The sequence below is a fragment of the Eumetopias jubatus genome, unplaced genomic scaffold (genome assembly GCF_037043125.1).
Source record: "Eumetopias jubatus isolate StellerSeaLion01/CBP00866 unplaced genomic scaffold, mEumJub1_p1.0 scaffold_7, whole genome shotgun sequence".
Classification (NCBI taxonomy): domain Eukaryota; kingdom Metazoa; phylum Chordata; class Mammalia; order Carnivora; family Otariidae; genus Eumetopias; species Eumetopias jubatus.
In genome coordinates, this window is record NW_028274813.1 from 97781590 (window position 1) to 97799781 (window position 18192).

General features: G+C 34.7%; 1 protein-coding gene and 1 pseudogene across 4 annotated transcripts in view; one reads left to right on the forward strand and one right to left on the reverse strand.

Moving 5' to 3' along the window:
- Positions 1–18192, forward strand: part of TCF12 (transcription factor 12) — a 373959-nt gene that overhangs the window by 36609 nt on the left and 319158 nt on the right. The gene's annotated exons all lie outside the window — the stretch shown is intronic.
- LOC114206432 (proteasome maturation protein pseudogene) lies at positions 11972–12394 on the reverse strand (annotated as a pseudogene).

An 18192-nucleotide genomic window follows, 5' to 3' on the forward strand; every position in this document is an offset into this window, starting at 1 on the left:
TGTAGGTTGTTTGCCTGTGCTCCTCTAAGAGCGGCGCAAGGCTCTCTTGGCTCTCACAGAACCAAGCACACTGACCTTTAAAACTCCAGATGATAAGCCCTACTGGTTTCAAGAACTTACAAAATTTGACTCCTTTTGCTTTCCAAGGCAACTGCTATGGGAATTGGTTTTCCCTGTGTGCTCCCCTATGTGCTAGTTTGTCTCTTGCCCTTCTTGGTGACTGCTGCTCCCTCTGCACCATAGCAGCCATGATCTGTTTCTCTTCCAGAATGTGTCTCCATACTTCCTACTTTCTTTGATGTGTTCTCTTCTCTACCTTTTGTTGTGGAGTTTGTTCTCTTAGTCTTCAGGTCAATTTCTGGGGTATTTATGATTTTGATAGTTACCTGGGTGTATTCGGGGAACCAGGTGACTGTAGGGTCCTCCTCCTCTACCGCCATCTTCCAACCTTCTCATACATTGTTATTTACATATCTACAAACTGATTTATATTTTTTTATTATTTTCCATGTGTCTAATCTTTTTGAACATATGGAATAGTTTATAATAACTAACTTAATATTCTGGTGTTTTCATTGTTACATCTGTGTCAGTTGTGGTTGGATTTAATTGATTTTTTTTTTCTACCCCTCTGTAGGGTTTGTACTTTTCTGCTTCTTTGTATGCCTAGTAATTTTTTATTAGTTTCCAGACATTGTGAATTTTACCTCGTGTGGCGTTGTATATTTCTGTATTACTAAAAATGTTAAACTTTGCTTTAGTTTGTAGTTAAATTACTTTGAAACAGCTTGGTCCTTTCTCGTCTTGCTTGCTAAGATTTGTTAGGTAGATGCAGAGCAGTGCTTAGTTTAGGGCTAATTATTCCTCACTACTGAAGGAATATGTTCTTATGTGTTCTACCAGCACCCCAGGATTCATGAAGTTTTCCAGTCTCGCTGCTAGGAACAGACACTATTACTGGCCCAGTATGAGTGCCTGGCACTGTTACCTTTTATTTTGGGGGGTTATTTTTTCTCAGGCTTCAGGTAGTTTTCTCACATGCATGTGTTGATTAGTACTCAAAGAGAACTGTCTGTAGGAATTTGCTTGCTCTCAGTGCTGCACTTTGATTCTCTGTCCTCTTTACTCTATGATGTCCATATCCATGTTTCCAACTCAATGAGTCCATCATTCTCCATCTTCATTCCCCTTCTCTGTACCTCAGCCTGGAAACTTCCTCAAGTCAGTAAGTTTGGTCATTTATGGGGCTCATATAATTTGTATCTTGCCTCTTGGAGATTAATGTTCTTTGTTGCCTGTTGTCCAGTGTCTTGAAAAAGCACTGACATTTATTTTCTTCCTTTTATGCTTTTTTACAGGCAAGAATGTAAATCCAGTCCCTTTAACTCCATGTTATCTTTCTTTACTGGAAACAGAAGTTCTGCCTATTTATATTTAAATTAGTATTTTAGAGTTTTTAATTATAGTTGACATATAATATTATGTATTTCAGGTGTACAACATAATGATTTAGCAGTTATATATATTATTAAATGCTCACCATAGCAAGTATAGTTACTGTGTCACCATGCATATTTATTACATTATTAGTGACTATATTCCCTGTGGTGTAATTTTTAATCCCCATCACTTATTTATTTTATAACTGAAAGTTTGTACCTGTTGATCCCTTTTCACCTACTTTGCCTATCCCCCTCTCCTTTCTCTGGCAACCACGAGTTTGTTCTCTGTATTTATGAGTCTGTGTCTGATTTTTGTTTGTTCATTTGTTTTGTTTTTTTAGATTCCATATAAAAGTGAAATCATATGGTATTTGTCTTTCTCTTATTTTACCTAGCACAATTTTCTCTAGGTCACCCATCCACGTTATCACAAATGACAAGATTTCATTCTTTTTTATGGCTGGATAATATTCCATTGTGTACATGTATCACATCTTCTTTATCCATTCATGTATCAGTGGACATAGGTTGCTTCCATATTGTGGCTATTGTAAATAATGCTGCAATGAATATAGGGGTGCATATATATTTTTGAATTAGTGTTTTTGTTTTCTTTGAATATCCAGAAGCAGAATTACTGGGTTGTATGGTACTTCTATTTTTAATTTTTTGAGGAATCCCCACACTGTTTTCCACAGTGGCTGCAACAATCTACAGTCCTACTAATAGTCCACTAATGTTCCCTTTTCTCCACATCTTTACACGGTTGTTATTTCTTGTCTTTTTGATACAGTCATTCTGATTAGTTTGAGGTAATATGTCATTGGGGTTTTGTTTTGCATTTCCCTGATGATTAATGATGTCAAGCATCTTTTCATCAGTCTCTTGGCCATGTCTTCTTTGGCAAAATGTCAGTTTAGGTTCTCTGCCCATTATTTAATTGGGCTATTTATTTTTCTGGTATTGTAAAGAGTTCTTTATATATTTTAGATATTATCCCCTTATTAGATGTACATTTGTGAATATCTTCTCACATACAGTAGATTATCTTTTTCGTTTTGTTATTGGTTTCTGTTGTTGTACAAAAAGCTTTTTAGTGTGGTGTAGTTCCAGTTGTTTAGTTTTCTTTCATTTTCCCCTTTTCTAGGGAGACATGCGGAAAAATATTATTAAAGCTAATATCCCAAGAGTTATTGCCTATATTTTCTTTTAGGTGTTTTATGTTTTCAGATCTTAAATTTAGGTCTTTAATCTGTTTTGAATTTATTTTTGTGTGTGATATAAGAAAGTGGTTCAATTTCATTTTTTTGTGTGTAGCTGTCCAGATTTCCCAGCACCATTTATTGAAGAAACTGTCTTTTCCCCATTATATATTTTTGCTTTAAATTATTTTTAAAAAAGAAAATTCATTTCCACAGTTGCACTGGCCACATTCTAAGTATATTAGGCCATGTATTGTATGTAGTCTCATACATATATTAAAAGCTCACATAAAAACTGCAGTTAGCTTTTTTTAACATAAACATTATTGAGTTTATGTTTAAATTAGGCTTATGTATCTAGCTTTTATTTTATTTAATTAATTTATTTGTCAGAGAGGGAGGGTGAGCATGCGTGCACAAGCAGGGGGAGCGGCAGGCAGAGGGAGAAGCAGACTCTCCCCTGAGCAGGGAGCCTGATGTGGGACTCAATCCCAGGGTCCTGGGATCATGACCTGAGTCAAAGGCAGGTACTTAACCGACTGAGCCACCCAGATGTCCCTGTATCTAGCTTTTTAATATTAAGAGAAATCTAGCTTTTTAATATTAAGTTAACAAGTTTATATTACTTATCTAGTGGATTGTGAAACTGGGAATGGGTTTCAACTTCAGTGCTTTTTAAAAAAAATCTACATTATGTTGTCTTCCTGTAGCAGAATGAGAAAACTCTCTCTTGTTGGGTCATGTCTTATTTTGAATTTTTGTCTGTTTCTTATGGCAAATAGGATTCTGATTGATGATGTTCTGGATCCTTTATATTCCCAGGACTTAGACAGAGCTTTGCATGTAGTAGCTGTTTAAATACTTGTTCATTCAAGAAATATTTGAGCACTTACTATGAGCCTGGCATTTTCTTTGTGATATGTGGATGAAAGACTAATTTGTGCTGCAAACCTAATAGACTGTGAGTATCCATTGTTTCCACAGAGAGGCTACAATACTCTAAAAGTAGAGCGAACCTATATCCTGAAAACTTAAACTAGATTTCTAGTTATTTCACCAGGTAAGATGGCACAACCGAGCTGCCTTACAATCAGTCCAGTGGAAAAATAGTTCTTTCCTTTCCCTAGTGACTGTCTCTACACTGTTTCATGTAGAGAACAAAGTCTCTAATGGTTTGATGAGCACTCTTAAAGATCTGTGAGGTGTTAACCACCTGGCTTTATGAAAAATGGAAGTAAAAATCCAGTTTTTTTTTAAGATTTTATTTATTTATCTATTTATTTGAGAGAGAGAGAATGAACGAGCAAGAGAGAGAATGTGAGCTGCGTGGGGGGCCCGAGAGAGAGGGAGAAGCAGATTCCCTGCTGAGCAGGGAGCCTAATGCAGGGTGACCCTGATTCCGGGATTCCAGGATCATGACCTGTGCGGAAGGCAGATGCTTAACCGACTGAGCCACCCAGGCATCCCAGAATCCAGTTATTATAGGAGAAAAACCTTCCACACGTAGGAGACCATTTTCTTCCAAGAGTCTAATCCACTGTAAATTAAAGAATTGGAGACAGTTTAATCAGACTTGGCTGTTCAATCTCTTAATTGTTGAGAAAAAATTTTACATTCAGGTGTCATATGTCTACATTATTGAAATGGTTATGTGTGTTACCACTTAATAACATTGTTTAAGAAAATGTTATGTTTTGGTGTTGGTGTAAGCAAATATTGAATTAGATAAAGTTAACAGGCCATCTGTTTCATTTCATTTTGGTCTTAAAAAGAAATAGTGAAATCTTTGTTCAATTTTTTGAAATGACAGAATTAATCTGAATAATCACAGTAAGTATGCTGTAAAATATAGTGAATATCTCTTTTATCAATGAAATCACTATCTCTGAGTTGTAAAGCTAGAAAATGCATTTGTTAACTATGTAATTTATTTGTATTCTGATTTATTCCCAGAAGAATTTGAGTTGGACATATTCCTTTGTTGTAGAAAAGAAATGATTAAATTAAAATGTACTAGCTACTCATGGATTTTTCAAATAGGGATTTTACTAATAATAACTGGATTATGGAATTTGGTTTAGTCATTTTTACAATAAAATTCTATTTTTAAGTAATTTCAAAAGTCTTACAAATGCATAGAGCAGAATTTAGGCTTCCAGAGATTTGATTTGATATTTGAGGTATTTTGGTAGTTGTATCCAAAATTACTTTTGTTAACCCAAAACTGTTTTATTGTGCCTTATCCTAATTCTTTGAGATTTAAACTGTTCTTTAAGATGATATATAGCCATTAGTTCAGTAAATAAGTACCTGTTCTGTTAACTGCTTCAAGGATGAGAAAGATGTATTGCATATGGTTAATATAGTTCCATATATCTAAGAAGAGAGACTATGTATAATATACTATAATAGTAATTCTAATACAAATATAAACCTTTTGGTATTCTTTTAGACATGTTAGAAAAAATACTGTGAAAAAACTTAATAAATGGGTTAACCCATCTGTCTTTTTCCCCTTGTGTATCTAACCTTATTATTAAAATAAAAACCACCAGAGTACAAGACACTATAGTTATATTTGTATGAGCAGTCTCAAGATCTTGCAGTATAATATCTAGCACAGTGTAGTCAAATACATAGTATTATGCATGTCATATTAATATTTGGGGAATGAATGTCTGAAAACTGCTCTTCTTGAGGCTTTGTATTAGTAATAGTTAACTTACAATTTCCATCATTTTCAAACTGCAGGCCATTACCCGTTAGTGAGTTGAGAAAACATTTTAGTGGATCTCACACATCGTGATAAATGCAACAGAACAGAAGCTATGAGAATGCATCACATGTACTTATAGGATTGTTTTCATAAAATTTTAGTTTGGTATATAAATATACATTTATATACACTAGGTGGTGATATAAAATGTATTTAACAGTGGATTGTAGTAAAAAAAAAAATACAACAGAAACAACAACAAAAAGCCCCAAAAAACCTTTGAAAGCCATGATCTAGAGTTAATTTTAGCTGCCAGTTTCTCTTTACTATTTTGTAAGGTGTGAAAATGATTGGATTTGCACATCTGAGGTGTGATGGGTTTGGTCTTTGTTAATGCTGCTTTGCAAAATGCTTGACACTATGGCTTAAACTCCACTCTTGATTCCTGTATTGGATAAAAGGTCTGTTACAACTGTTTCTGTTCTAGGTAGCCTTTAGTCTTTTGGGTCACTGACCTTTAACTTGCGTTAGACATCTTCCTTTAAAGAAAGAGGGTAGCTTCATTGACGTCGGAAGCAATTGACATTTCCAACCATATCAAGGAAAAGATTTCAGGAACATGAAGAGAGAAACTGGAATGTAATTTTGTAAAACCAAAAACCAAAAACACAGTATCACAGAGGAGAAAGTTCTTACAGTTAATGATGTAACCTACCTGCACCTCAGTTTGCAAAGAAAAAGGAGATTGTTGTTACTTAATTTCTCAGGTTATTTTCTGATAGAAAATTTGGAACTTTTCAGACATCTTTACTTGTCTTTTAGCTCTAAATTCCATTAAGTATTTGGAATGATATTATGAACAACTTGACTTTCAGGAATTCAGAACCCCTAATGAACTGGAAACGAACTGCGTTCATTAATATGTGTGCATTTAAATAATTTTCCATGAGCCTGTCTAGTCTGTTTGACAGAGTTTATATAGAAGAATTAAATGCTCATAGCCTGCATATTGGAAAAAATATCTTAGAACTTTCCTTGAAGTGAATGTTTCTTTGAAGCAGATTTAATTTGTATCGATGTGTCAAGGCCAATGTTTTTCACTCCCTGTGGAATTATATTTTGATATTGTAATGAAAATCAATTGCAAAAGATAAATTCAGCATTTAAATACTCTTTACTCTGACTTTTATTTTCTAGAAACACATACACTTCTTAAAATTGAGGTTATTTTCAGAATCTTAGGGAAGGTCATTGCCTTCATCACACTTTTTCAGTGCTTGATTTTTGGATTTTACTGTTACGGTATTTGCTGTTAACCTGAGAGCTACTTGAGAATAGAAAGCACAGTTTATTCAATATGGGAATGTGGGGCACTGTAAGTTGAGTATAGATGAAAAAATAATTTCTTTAGGTCAGAAGTATTTTACATCTGGAAACATGCACTTGAACTCTGGCTGTGATTTTTCACATGTGCTATTTATTAGCAAATATATTCTTTATGAAATTTTGACAGAGTATACTTTACAGCCTCTAACTTTCAGAGCCTTTACTCTTTCTTCCTAAGGAAAGCTTTAATTCTAGGCAGAATTTAGCTTTGTGTGTTCAAATAAGGTGCTAAATCTTCAGTCAGGGTAGAGGACAATCTTAACCAAGGGATCCCACCTGTATTTTTATTTTTATTTTATTTTTTTAGGAAAGTGTTTTGAGATCTATGATAAGGGAGAAATCTTTGATCAAATTTCAGTTGGACTCAGGGTTTTATTTAATTGGCTTTCATACTTTAGGACATCTGCTTTATAATAAGAAAGGAGGTTCCCACCCACAGTTCTCTCTCCTCTTTAGATGCAGCTATTTATTTTGAAGTAACTCTGGTTCTCCATGAATTGGCAGATACTGTTGATACCTTGTATTACAGCAAGTAAAAATTGTTATGATTGTGACACAGGATATTCCCTGTGCCTTGAGGAGGAAACAGGCCGAGTTTGAACATTGTTCATGTATGTATCATAGGGTGCTGCGAACTTGGTTCCCTGAGAACATGAGATTGCCATAGCAACAAAGGCTCTTTCAAGGCAGAAATCTTGGCAGAGCGGTCGGGTCTCTTGAAGTGCTGGGTGTGTTGTTCGGAAAGGATCCAGTCAGCAGTAAGCGTACAACTGTAGGCCCGCACAAGGAAAATAAGCATTTAGTTTTTAGCTTTAACTTGAAAGCACATATATTTTGAGTTTCCCCCCAATGCTAATCTTAGCTCCAGACAAATATTTATATGAGGTTTTCTTTTCACATGTATGCTGTTTCAAGAACCTAAGTTCCCAAGCATGTGCTATATGACATTTTGGCTGGGCTAAGATTGTCTCTATTTTTGGAAAATTCACTGTGGTGTAATACATTCTAATATTAATGCATTTTGGTATTAAAAGCAGAGTAGATAAAAATCATTAAAAATTACTTAGTTCAGAGTTTGGTCTTGTTTAAAAACTAGTAAAAAACAAAAGTAAATCTTCAAACTCCATGATTTGCCTACAGTTCTCAAGATCCTTATTTTACCTAACCAGCAGCTTTCTCTCTGTTCTACACCCTGAATCTCAAGCCTTCATCATGGTTTTGCTCTTGTGGCTGTTCTTGCAGCTTCTTGTTTATGTGTTTTTGTGTTGTGTGCTAGACTTATTTTCTTAGTAATAAGCTTTTTGTTGGTAGGAATTGTGTCCTCCACTCTTGTGCTTTTAAGAAAAGACCAGACACATGGTTAGGACCTAGTAAAAGCTAGTTTATTGATGGTTTTAATTTGAAATATGTTGATCAAAAAATTATATTCAAATAATAGACTAGCCTTTTAATAGGTTGTATATGTCAAATCACCGTAGATAGTGTGTGTTCTTGAGGATACTGTGTTATTTTTAATGCTTGATCCCAGGATGGATAATAATTTGTATAGATTTTTTCCGAGCCATACTTCTTCATCTACGCTGATGAACTTAGAAATTATTTGGATGACTGTTTTCTCAATCCTCTCAAGAATGATATATATAATTGGTATCATTTTAGATGCCTTAGGAGAGAAGTGAATTCAGTACATACAGTGAATGGCTTACGGTACGAGGGCTTAATTCTTATGTGGAATCACATTTGGAAATGGGATGTATATGTCATTTCTATATTATACTCAGTTACCTCATGTGTGGATGACTTGTTTGAATTTTTCCATATGGTACTTCTACTATTCTCTTCTATTATGTCTTTTTCTAAGAAATAAAAGCTGGTAAAACTTCTAAGGAAAGCTGTTCCAGGACCAGGTAGAAGTTTTGCCATTTTGATTTGTTAGAAGCTATTGAAGTGATAACCCTGTTTTAAGCATTACTACTGTCTGCAAATATAAAATACAGTTCCTACTTTTTAGGCTAGTTGAAAAGGGAAAAATTTTGGTGTTAAACTTGAAAAAAATTTTCTCCCTCTAAGAATGAAGAGGAAGATAAAATCTAGCTACTGAATTAGGTATTTAAGATTATTTTATTATTTTATCCCATCTGAAAAAGAATCCATTGGTTATTTGCATGCATTTTATACCAAAAAGTGTTCAGCTTCATCCTTTATATTTAAAAGTAATTATTCATTAAAAAAGTATCTAAAGTATATAATTAAGTTCAAAATTCACATTTAGCTTTTTACCTTTGTTTACTGAGCAGGTTTAGAGGAAATGCCCAGGGCCTTAGGGGTTACTAGCGTATTTTGGGTCAGATAAAACTTTAGGGATATTCCCAATTCACAGGATAGTTACTATTCAAGTGGAGTAAAGGAGCTCTTACAATTAGCCGATAGGGAAAATGATTTGACAGTTGAGGATTTACATATTGTTTGTCACTGTTTCTGATAGTATAAATTATATTCAGTTGAATTTTTTGAAGAAGCAACTTTGTTGTAGTCATTTTTGAATAAAATATTTATAAACTGTATTATGAGTTTTATTTTCTTAAAGCTTACCTGATATCTAGCTTTATCAGTATTATAGTCATGAATATTTATTTGTTGTACTTTGCTCTAATACAGGGATATTTATTATGATGAAGGTTGATAGGATTGTTTGGTTCTATGGGAATCTTTTTCTGATTTCTGTGCATGTATATATGTGGCATTTTTATTTTTTCTTTCCTTATTACCTATAGTAATTTCTTAGCTTGTCAGTTTTTAGCAGGACTGAGCAATTTTTGGCTTTTATTATACTGTATAGTCTATTTGGTTCTATAACCTGCTAAAAACTGACTAGGATTAAAATGAGGTGTCTCTTGTTAAAATCAAGAGACTGTTGGTATATGAAAATAAGCCAGGGAATGATTTTCACTTCTCTTGTGGGAAAGAGTGCATGAGCTTTATTTAAGCATTTTTTCTAGCTTCTCTGTTTGCCTCTGGGTATAGTTGATTGCAGTCACTTGATATGTGGCTACGAGATATATAGACTGTTGTGATTTCTCCTTCAAGTGACTTTGATATTAAAAGCAATTTATTAAACTTTTTCTTTCATATAGTAGCAAAATTTGAAAAAATAAAGTAAATGATTTATATATATTAAATGTATTTAAATATGAACTCGATCAATTGTGAATTAAAGGTATATCAAGTACTTAGTAAATAACAAATGTTTTTGGCATAAAATGGATTAAGTTGGTTTGGATTTATAATTATTGATAGTGATTACTTCATTAAACTCTAATATGCCCTAAGGAACATTCTTTTGAATACCACCTAGCCTTTTCTGGTGTGAAGAAGCCTTTTTGTAAATGTAAAGGAAAATAAAGAATATTTAAATCATTCCTTTTGGTTATTGAGAGTAGAGATTCAATTGCTCAATTAAGAAATACTTGTCAAGGACATTCTTTGGTACTGGATGAAACATAGTTCACAAATAATGGGTTCTGTTCAGTTCCTGAAACTTGTGGCTACTGTATGAAGTTTTTTAAAACTGGCTTCCCCTCATTCTTCTTGTGTTTGTCAGTCCGTCTCGTAGTTCACTGAGTGAAGAGGATAGAGCTGTGTCTGCCAAGGCCCAGATGTGCCTCTTTCCTCACTGTGGCACTCTTGGCTTTTTGCTGAGTTTTATGTATGTATAAGGGAGTAGGCCAGGTTCATGGGAGAGGAAATAGGGAACCACAGGACTTGTTCTGGGTTCAATAAAAGTTCATAAAGGGAGAGAGGATGTTCATTACCTAGGATGGGGTAGGGAGGCGCCCTACTGCAGGTTTTTCAGCTCAAATCTCACTGCAGCGAGAGAAGGAGATCAGGTATCAGGGCAGATACTCTATCCATTGGAGCTCTTCTTATCTGAGGAACTTGAACGCAGTAACTATAGTGGAATTGCTTAACAAAAAAAGTGAGTGTTGTTTCATATTAAACTAGATAAGTGGAGAGATTTAAAAAATACCAGTTTTTTGAGCTACTCAGTGGTGACTAAATGAGAATATAATTTTGATCCCTGTTGGGGCACCTGGCTGGCTCAGTCAGTTGAACATGTGACTGTTGATCTCAGGGGCATGAGTTCGAGCCCCATATTGGGTGTAGAGATTACTTAAATAAATGAATAAATTAAAAAAAATAATTTTGATTCCTTTTTTTTGGCTTGTGTTTAATTAGGAATAGTTGAGAAAGCTGGCCTCCATTATTTTCTTTTGGATCTATTCATAATATTACTTTTAGAACATGAACCAAGAGAAGTCAGATTACTTCTCAATTTGAAACACATAGGAGCCATTTGGAAGTGCAGCAGCATGGCTTTGACTTCTACTCTGACTGAAATGGGAAGCCATCGGAGGGAATGACATCTCATTTAATGTTTTAAGAGGATCACCCTGGTTGCTGTGTAGAGAATAGGGTAGAAAGAAGAGACCTGTTAGGAGGCTAAGAACATGTGGTTAAATTTGAGATATATATACTGAAGGTAGAACTGATGCAACAGAAAGAATAGTTACTCTCAGTTGAGAATGGAGAAGACTAAAGGAGTAGGTTCCTTTTTTTTTTTTAATCAACATATGCTGGTTGCTTTAATTTTTCACTTTAAAGACAATATCCAAATCAGAACCTTTGAACTTACACTTTTCAACCTGAAAGACTCAAAGAATAGCTATAGTTCTAAAATAGCATCAATAAAGCCCAGCATTAATGGGCTATACTGAAACAAGGTGTAAAATATAAATCTCTTACTTTGTACTTAATTTGAAGTGTTGCCACTGAAATCAATTACAGATGTTTATTCTGAAAGATGATACTATGAAGGTTGGAGACTCAAATGCTGATAAGGGTTATTCAAAATTAAATTTATGGAATATCCAGATAATAGGTTTAATTGGAACTTGTAGACAGTTTTGAAATACTCATTAGCAACAATTCTTTAAAGACATAGAAGACTATTGTTTATATAATTGGGTGTTTTAAAATCATCTCCTTTTAGTGCTTTCAATTGTCACATGGTCATTAAGCAAAGACCCAGATATTTCAAATGACCACAGATACTATTTAGGCAAAAATTCTCATGTGTATTTTTAATGTTGTGTACATCAAATTATAGTGAAAAGATGACTAGAGACAAGATGCAATCCCTCTGTTTTCATGAATAGCACAACAAATTACAGTAAACTGAGCTTATATTCCACCATCAAGTGTGCTTCTCCCATTAGTTTACTTTGTGACAGGTCAAAAATATCTTCAAATCCAATAGTCCCATCATTACCCTTCAAAATATCCAATGAAAGATTTGATGTTGGAAGAAACGGAAGAAGCTGAATCTGCTGCACTGCCTTGAATTTCATTTGTAGTTTTAGTGGAGCAAATAGACCATGGATGTTTCTCAGTGTGGAAAGATTCATTTTATTTTAGTTGAGCTGGAAATTTTTTTCTGATAATTGAAGAAGATGACTGGGTGAAAGTTCATTTTTCATACAAGGAAAACCTTTTCCAAGAAGATCCTGACTTTCAAAAGGTCCACTGATTGAAAGTTCAGTAGTTGGAATACTGTCCTTTAACTGAGATATAAGTCCTCTGGCATTCATGTTCAGCTTGCTCTGTGAGTAGCCCAGTTCATTTTTTTAGGAAAAGGATTGGGAATCCACTTTTAGACATGTTAAATACCTGTTAGACATCCAGTTGGAGATATTAGTAGGTAATTGAATATTCTGGTCTGGGATGTTGGTAGAAAAGTGAGCTGGAGGTTATCCTCTTGGGGTCATCTGAATATATGGAACTTAAAGTGATGAGATCGAAGTGAATGTACATGAAAAAGAGATCAAAAGACTGCGTATGCACTTCAACATTTACAGGTTGAGGTGATGATCAGGAGAGACTTAAGGCCTGTCCAGAAATACAATAGGAAAACAAGGCAAGTATGGTATCATGGAAGGTAAATGAAGAGAGCATTTTAAGGAAGAGGGGCTGCTAATAAGAGTATTAAGTGCTGCGGATAAGACAATTAAGATGAAGATGATGAATTGACCACTTGATTTAATAATTTGGAGGTCATTGGTGACCTTGAAAGGAGCGGTTGTGGTAGACTGGAGGGAACAAGAATCTAGTGGGAAGAAGTCTGGGAGAGTGGAAGTAAAGAAATTAGAGACAGCAAATATAGGCTCTTTAGGGATAAAGAATTTTGCTCTTGTGGGAAAGGGGCTGTTGCTGTGTGATGATGGGGAGAGGTGAGTGGGTTAGAAGTAGTTTTTAATTTTTTATCTCTTTTGAGAGTTAATATAGCATGTTTATAGGATGGAAGTGAGTTCGTAGAGAGAAAAAGAACTGATGTTACTGGAGGGAGAGGAAGAATAGTTTGAGCTGAGAGGAGGATAGTTCAGATGCACAGGTTGGGGGAATAGGTTTGGCTAAAAACAAGGGCAGCTGATGGTAGCAGGAGAGAAAGTGAAGTGCATTAAATTATCAGCATGATTTATATTTTAGAAATATAGAAGTATAAATACCATTACAGTCTTTACTGCTTTCTCTCTACATGTCTAAGGAATCTTAAACTACAACTAGTCTGTCTCATTTTGTAAGTTAGATTTTTGTTTAATATCATGCAGATAGAACAGTGTAATAGAACAGGAAAAATGAGCTAGAGACACGAGAACATATGGAAATTTGGCACATGATCTATCTGGCACATTAGAGCACTATGGTAAAATGGACTTTTTAAGAAATGGTTAACCATTTGGAAAAAAGATAAAATTAAATTCATACCTCATATACAGAAAAACTGGATGGATCAGAGATCTCAGTGTAAAGAATGAAACTCTACAAATATGAACAGAAGACATGGATGAATTCTTCTGTAACTAGGGTATAAGGAAAGGTTTTCTCTATGACTCAAAATCTAGATGCAACAACAGGAAAGGCTGATAAATTTAACTCTGTAAAAATAAAAAGTAAGACTTTTGTATGGCAAAAACAAAAACACCCACTAATAACAAAGTCAATAGATAGATACAAAACTGTAAGAAAATATTTGCATTATCTATCACAGATAAAGGACTAATATGCCTCCTATATGAAGAACCTTTAAAAATAGAGGGTGAAAAGACCAAATTGAAAGAGATGCAATAAGCAAAAGAAATGGACAATTTTCATAAAAAGCTATAAAATTTTTCCTTGTTTAAAAAAGATATTCACTTTCACTTATAATAAGAGAAGTCCAAGTTAAAATTTACACCAAGATGCTAGTTTTCACTTGAGATTGGTAGAAATTTTGAAGTACAACCAAATATTCCATTAGCTGTGAGGAAAGAGGTATTTTCATACTTTGTTGATGGCAGTGCATACTAGTATTTTGATATAATTGTACCCCAGTTTGGTGCAGGACAGCTCAAGAAGTGACTTCTTCCAGAGCAACAGGGCAAGGTATGAGAAGTGTTTATTATTATCTGAGGCATCTTGGGACATACATCTGACCCCTTCACTTGGTCCCTTCTTCTCCCCACAAATCCCTGAGATCAGAAAGAGGTGGTAATTCCCACCCCCTTTCTTCCCATTTTGGGCCTACCTTAAACCTTTATGGTCTCTCCTATCAAGACTGGCTTTTGAGAGGCTAAAGGCATCTGTTTGTTCAGGAATACAAACAGTCCTTTCCCAAGACAGCAGGACTACAACATGGGAATCCTGTTTTTGGTTATAGGAAACTGAATATTCACTAACTCTGTCTTATCATATTCCTTTGGTAGCAAGTCATAGTCTCTCTTTCAGGATTAATGGATTCGTCAGGCATGTGAGAGCAAAGGTCAGGTGATTGGAAAGACCAAAATTAGTTCACCAATTAAATAAAATAATCCTCCTTAACTGTGGTTTGCATAAGGCATGCATTACATGTATGTGTGAAGAGAAATGTTTTGGGGACATTTAATCTGTGGAATATATCAAAAAGCATATGTACTTAGAATGAATAGAAACTATGTGCTATGTAAATACAAACTTTCCACATTAATTCACAACCATTATATTCTGTATTCTTGTGTGTATGCATTGTTGATTAATATTTAAATCAGTGATGCCACAAGGAAAGTTAACTAATCTGAACTCAACAATGCCCTGATTATATGTCATCACATTCAGAGTTATTTTGTTTGTGCTTGTTATGAAAGCTGGAATAGAAGGTGATGTGGCAATTTATAATAATAATAAAAATCAGGTTAAGAGATGAATTATGTTGTTGGTGGCAAGGTAAAATGGTGCGAACTGCTTTGGAAAATAGCATGGCAGTTCCTCAGAAGGTTAATCAGAGAATTACCATATGACTTAGTAATTCCAATCCTAAGTATATACCCATGAGAGTTGAGAACATGTCCACTCAAAAACTTGTATATGAATGTTTATAGCAGCATTATTTATAGTAGCCAAAAAATAAGCCAGAAGTCTGTCACCTTATCAACGTATAAAGCATTGTATATCCATACAATGGAGTATTATTCGGCGTTAAAAAAAACTAGAGTTCTGATACATGCTACAACATAGATGAACTTTGAAAACATGCTAAGTGAAAGAAACCTGTCACAAAAGTTCACATTATTATATGATTCCTTTATAGGAAATGTCCAGAATCGGCATATCTGTAAAGATAGAAAGTAGATTAGTGGTTACCAAGGCCTGGGGCAGGGCGGGTAATGGGCAGTAGATTGGAGGGGGAAAAGAGGAGGGACAGTGAATGGATATGGATTTCTTGGAGGTACTGTGGGATGAAAATGTTCTAAAATTTGATAGTGGTTATTTGATGTTTGCACAACTGTGAATATATTAACTATTGAATTGTACATTTGTGAATTGTGTGGTATGTGAGTTATATGAAGTTGTTATAAAAGAAGTGAGTTACTTTTGTGTAGTGACTAACAGTAAGTTTTTTCCCCCATCACTAAAATGTCTGTGACCCATTCCTGTGCATTACTGGTGAGAATGTAAATTGGTATAACAAGAGAAGGAAAAAAAAAAAAAAGAGAAGGGACTTCGGTAGTATCTAACAAAACTACATTTGCATTTACTTTTTAAGATTTCGTTTATTTATTTGAGAGAGAGAGCATGAGCAGGGGAGAGCAGCAGAGGGAGAGGGAGAAGCAGGCTCCTTGCTGAGCAGGGAGCCCGATGCGGGGCTCGATCCCACGACTCTGGGATCATGACCTGAGCCAAAGGCAGACGCTTAACCTACTGAGCTGTCTAGGCACCCCTACATTTACTTTTTGACCCAGCAGTTGCACTTCTGGCAATTTACCCTGAATATCCAACAATGCAAGTATACATATGGACAAGATTATTCACTGCAGCATTATTTGTAATTGCAAAATATTGGAAACAACCTACAGGTTAATACAGAAGAAAGTGATTAAACTGTAGTGCATCCACACACCATACAGGTATAGAAAAGAGTGAGGCAATCTCTGTGAATTGATAAGGAGTGATTTCTAGGATTATATGTTTAAGTATGTAGTCAAGCAAAGTACAAAAGAGCAGCCATACTATACAATCTTATTTAGGAAAGAAGGCAACATAAGAAAATATACATATATCTGCAAATGAAATACAGGAAGAATAAACCAGAAACTGCAGACACAGTGAGTAAAAACAGGGTAGAAAGAATGAGGGGTGGGCATGGGATTAAAGTAATGAAGAAGGTTGTGACATTACTGTGTATTCCTTCTTGTATGATTCTGACATTTGGAACTATGTTAATGTTTCATATGTTTAAAAAAATCTGTAAAGTTAGAAAAAAAATGAAAACAAAAATGGACTAAAACAGAAATGAATGAATTCAACTAATTTCAAATGAGTAGCATAATTACATGTGGGTTGGGGGAGGATACTAACACAATAACTTTATTTTTTTAAAAAGATTTTATTTATTAGAAAGTGGGGGATGGGGCAGGGGCTGGGACAGACGGGGAGGGAGAGAGAGAATCTTAAGTAGGCTCCACACGTGGAGCCTGACGTGGGACTCAATCCCAGGACCCTGAGATCATGACCTAAGCTGAAACCAAGAGTTGAACGCTTAACCAACTGAGCCACCCAGGTGCCCCAACACAGGTAACTTTAGAACATAGTATTTGGACTACATGCCTCAAGGTTGAAGACAAAAAGAACTCTTAAAAAAATACTGAACTCTGGTTTGTTAGGCTTTCTTTTTTTGTGTAGAGCTCTGGGTCACCAAATCCAAAAGTACATTCTTTGTATACCAGGATTGAGAAAATAGTAAATAAGTATTTTATGAATAACGGAAGCCAGATTGCTTATTGTGGAGAAGACACTTTTAAATATGAAAAGGGGGAAGGCTGGAAGGACAAAATACTACAGTGTTCAATTAGAATTTGAAGTATCAATATAAATTCATCTTGCTTTCTTCCATGCATTCATGCATCCGTCCATCCGTCTGTCCATCTAAGAATGTTATAGATGAGATTTATGTGTGTATATACATATAAGTTTATTTCATACGTTTCTATACCAACTTCCCTTGCACAGATCTTCCTAGATGATTTTTTTTTAAAGATTTTATTAATTTGACAGCGAGAGAGGGAACACAGGCAGGGGGAGTGTGAGAGGGAGAAGCAGGCTTCCTGCGGAGCAGGGAGCTCAATGGGGGGCTTGATCCCAGGACCCTGGGATCATGACCTGAGCCAAAGGCAGACGCTCAGCGACTGAGCCACCCAGGCGCCCCTTCCTAGATTATTTTTAGTTAATAAATTTACCATTGACTAAACTTGATAGGTAAGACATTATGAGATTATTTAGGTGCTATTTTTGTTTTTGTAGTTGAGCCATTTACAGAATATATTTATTAAATATATTTGCTAAAACATTAGACTTGACTCTTTAATTGTGAATAGTAGTGATCTCCTTAAAATATATTTGGTTTAATTTTATAAAGTTTCCTTCAAATTTACTTTTAAGAAAAATGTTCGCAATACTGCAGTAAAAGGACCTCCTTTAGCAAACATTTTTAGTGTACATGCAAGTGGAAAACATGTCTGTAGCTGTCTTTTGTGATTAATAGATTAAATTCATTTTGACATTGGTATTTATATACCAGCATCTGGCTTGTGGCCATGATCTAATAATAATTAGGATATGGTAACAGGTCATTTAAAATAGTAGTAATCAATATGCTTTTATTTGTAGTTCACAAAATATAGTCTAAAGCAAGAATTAAAGATGTATTGGAATTTGCTAGTAAAACCTACTTTTAAAATTATATTAAAAAATATAATTATATATATGTTTATTATACTTTGTATATAATCATACTATACTGTGAGGGGAAAAAACATGTGAACTGTAGGTATTTTAATGATTGCCAATAAATGATGTAATAATTGAATTTTGGTGATTT